Consider the following 4,053-nt stretch of genomic DNA (forward strand, 5'->3'; position numbering starts at 1 on the left):
ATAGTTAGAGGAATTGCCCCTTTATGTCTTAGCCCTTCTAAGGTTTGTGCTATAGACATAACTTATTTCTTGGCATTGGCTTCCCCTTCCTCATAGGTGGCAACCTTCTGGGGAGGGGGTCAGGAAGGGTAACCCAAACATCATTTCATAGGGTGACACCCCCAGATCTGACTGGGGTTGGGTTCTAATTCTTAATAAGGCCAAAGGGAGACATTTTATCCATGACATTTGGGTTTCAGTCTTTAGCTTAACTAGAGCTCTTTTAAGAGTTTCATTCATTCTGTCAACCTGACTGGAGCTCTGTGGATGCCATGGAGTATGTAATTCCCATATTACTCCCAGGGCCTGAACAACTTCCTGCAATATCTTCAATATGAAATGAGTACCCCAGTCTGAATCAATCCTGTTTGCCATCCCATATTGGGGAATGATTGATTCTAGAAGTGTTTTACTCACAACATTGACACTGAATTTCACAGTGGGTACCACTTCTACCCAATGAGTCACGTGATCTACTATCACTGGCAAAAACTTCCATTGTTGAATCTGGGGAAGCACAATAAAGTCTACTTGGATGTTTTGAAAGGACCATGAGGCTAATTCTCACCCTCCCCTGGGTGTTTTCCTCATGATTTTCTTATTCACTTGTTGACATATCACCCACCATTCAGTCATTTGCTTAACTATTCTGAAAATTCCTATGCATCCCAAGTCCCTTAGAAATTGATCACTCAAAAATTGTTTACCCCAATGTGTTGTTCCATGTATGCCTTCCAGCATTTTCTTGGCAAGGGGTTTATTCAATATTTACCGCCCATCTGCTAATCTCCACTTCCCTTCATTATCTTTCTTCTCTCCTATTTGGAGGAGCTCTACCTCTTCTGTCCCATTGAATACAGGGACTTTTTGCATATCTCTCACGGGTGTTAATACTATTATTAGTTTTTCTGTCTCTGACTCAGTTGCATTTTAGCATCAAAATTGGCTAAATTTTTCCCTCACGCCTCCTGAGTTGCCCCCTTTTTGTGTCTTTTAACATACACCACTACTGCTTCCTCTGGTAATTTTAAGGTTTCTAACACTTCTAAGACAATTTTTTTGTGAATCAATCCCTTTCCCTTTGAATTTAATAGCCCCTTCTCTTCCCAAGATTTTCCAAAATTATGCACCCCTCCAAAAGCGTATTTTCAGTCTGTATCTATTGTTCCCCTTTTCTGTGCTAATATTTCCAGAGCTCGCTTTAGGGCATACAACTCACATGCTTGGGCTGACCAGTTGGAAGGTAACTTTCTCTTTTCTACAGCCACCAACCCTTCATGTACTATAGCGTACCTCGATATCCTGTGCCTCTTTATTACTTGTGAAGATCCATCGATGTAGAGTTGTTTTCCATCTTGCAGTGGTTGATCTGTTAGGTCCTCTCTTACTTTAATTTGATAGTTTATAACCTCTAGGCAATTATGTATTAGTTCCTCATCTGGTTCTCCATACAAGAACTAGGGAGGGTTGAGTTGATTACTCACTATTAGCTCTAAACCATTATCTTTTAAGATGGCTTCATACTTTAGCACTCGGGAATCAGTGAGCCATTTCTCAACCTTTTGACTCAGGATACTCCTTACTGAGTTTCGGATATATATCTTCAATTTTCCACAAAAGTGTAATTTTTTGCTTTCTGCTATGAGTAGGGCAGTCACTGCCACAGCCTGAATGCAGGTTGGCCACCCCTGGCTGACGGGGTCTAGCAGCTTTGATAAACAGGCCACTGGTTTCCTGGATCCTCCCCAGTCTTGGCCTAGTACTCCTTGTGTTACCCTTTTTTCTATATCCACAAACAATAGAAGGGTTTGTCTGAGGCAGGAAGACTCAGTGCTTGTGCACTGACTAATTTTTGCTTTAAAGCTTCAAACTTTTGTTCACCATCTTTTCCCCACCTAATCTCTTCTTCAACTAACATACAAGAACCAGATGATCTGCGTGTATCCTTCAATCCATAGCCTACAATATCCCAACAGGCCTAAAAACCTTCTGACTTCTCTCTTAGTTTTTGGCCGTGGGTGTGACACTATCCCTGTAATTCTCTCAGGGTTCAGCCCCCAGCTCCCTTGACAAATCACATGTCCTAGGAATTTTACTTCTTACTCCACAAATTGGAGTTTCCCTTCTGATACCTGAAGTCCTTGGCCCCCCAGAAAATTTAACAACACTATGATGGATTCCCAAACTACTTTTTCTTCCCATCCTGAGAAAAGCAAATAATTTACATATTGGATGAGCTTTATCTCAGGTTTGATGGAGAAGAGTTGTATTACTTCTGCTATCGCTTGACCAAAGAGGTTTGGGGATTCGGGAAACCCTTGGGGTAACCTAGTCCACCGAAGCTGTTGCTTCCTTCCAGAAAGGGAGTCCTCCCTTTCAAAAGCAAATATAACCCACTTTCCTCTGCCAGTGGGTATGCCCAAAAAGCATCTTTTAGGTCTATCATGCTAAACCACTGGGATGTTACTCAGGAGTGTATAGGGATTAGGCACTACTGGGTATCGATTCACAGTTCTTTTGTTCACTTCTCTCAAATCTTGGACAAGCCTGTAAATCCAATCTGACTTCTTTGCCGGTAATATGGGTGTATTATGGGGGGACATACATGGTTCTAAGGTCCTGTCCTCAAGTAGGTCCTGGATCAGTGGCTGCAGTCTTCACCTCTCTTCCAGGGAGAGTGGATATTGTCATACACAGACTGGATAGCTGTCATCAATTAATTTTATTACTATAGGTTTCATGTTCAATTTGCCTCAATTTTTTGTTTTTGCCCACACCATCTCATGAATATTGCCCTCATCCTCTTTCCTTATTCAAGAAGTTTAACCACCATTTTTCCTTCCTCTGGGAGTACTGAAATGCTTAACTGCACTTGTAAATCTCACTCTAATAGATTGCATCCTGCTTCTTGAACTAATAGATCATCCCCAATTCCTATTTTATTTGTTCCTTCAAACTTTATTTGCTTTATAACTGAGGCTTTGAACCTTCCTTTAGCACCTACTACTTGCACAGTATCTTGACCCTTTTTGCACTCCTTTGGGATTCTACAAACACAAGTTCTTTCAGCCCCTGTGTCTACTAAGAATTCAAATTCCACCTCCTGGAGATCTATTTTTAAAGATATCAAGGGCTCCTGATGGTATTCTGTCCACAGGAGGTAGAGCCCCTGACACCCCTAATCTTCTTTTTGCTGAGTCTCATAGACCCTCAGCTCCTTTTCCTTCTGGGGGAAATTCCTTCTAATATTCCCACTCTCTTTACAGAAAAAGCAAACTGGTCCTACATTCCCCTGTTTCCCAAACTCGCCTTTTTGTGCCCAGTCCCAAGGAGCTGCATTTCCCTTCCATCTTCCCATACTTGGAATCTCCCTCCCTTACCTGGATTGTACTTTACATGCTGGTTTCGTTCCCTAATGGCAGTTACCATTACCTTGGCTTTTGCCTTGGCCTTCTCCTCATCCCTCTTTACATACTCCTTCTGTGCTTCCCTTAGAAGATCCTCTAACCTCCTTTCTTGCCAACCATCTAACTTTTCTAACTTTCTCCATATATCTGGCGAGGCTTGAGTGACAAAATTTATCTTTAGTTAGACCTGTGTGGCCACTGTATCAGGGTCAACTCCTGAATATTGCCTCATATTCCTTCTCAGTCTTTCTAGCCACTCTGTTGGGGTTTTTTTCCTTCCTTTGCTGCTCATAAAAAGCTTTATGACCAGTTTAATTACGTGGAGACACCTCTTTGATGCCTTTTGTAATCAATGTTCCATATTACTCCATGTTTTGTCCGCCCCCCCGCCCCATGCCGTTTTACTCCCAGGTAGGGTGCACTATGGGCATTTTCAGATCCCCAGGAGGTCCTTGCACACACTCCCTTTCCCATAACCATATCTCAGCCACTCGGATAATCTTTCTTCTGGTGTGAATAGCATGGTCATTATTGATTGCATCTCTTCCTATGTATAAATATTGGGCCCCAGAAACTGGTCTAACTGTTCCACTAATCCAGTGAGGTC

This window comes from Zonotrichia albicollis, chromosome 35 (genome assembly GCF_047830755.1).
Source record: "Zonotrichia albicollis isolate bZonAlb1 chromosome 35, bZonAlb1.hap1, whole genome shotgun sequence".
Lineage (NCBI taxonomy): Eukaryota > Metazoa > Chordata > Aves > Passeriformes > Passerellidae > Zonotrichia > Zonotrichia albicollis.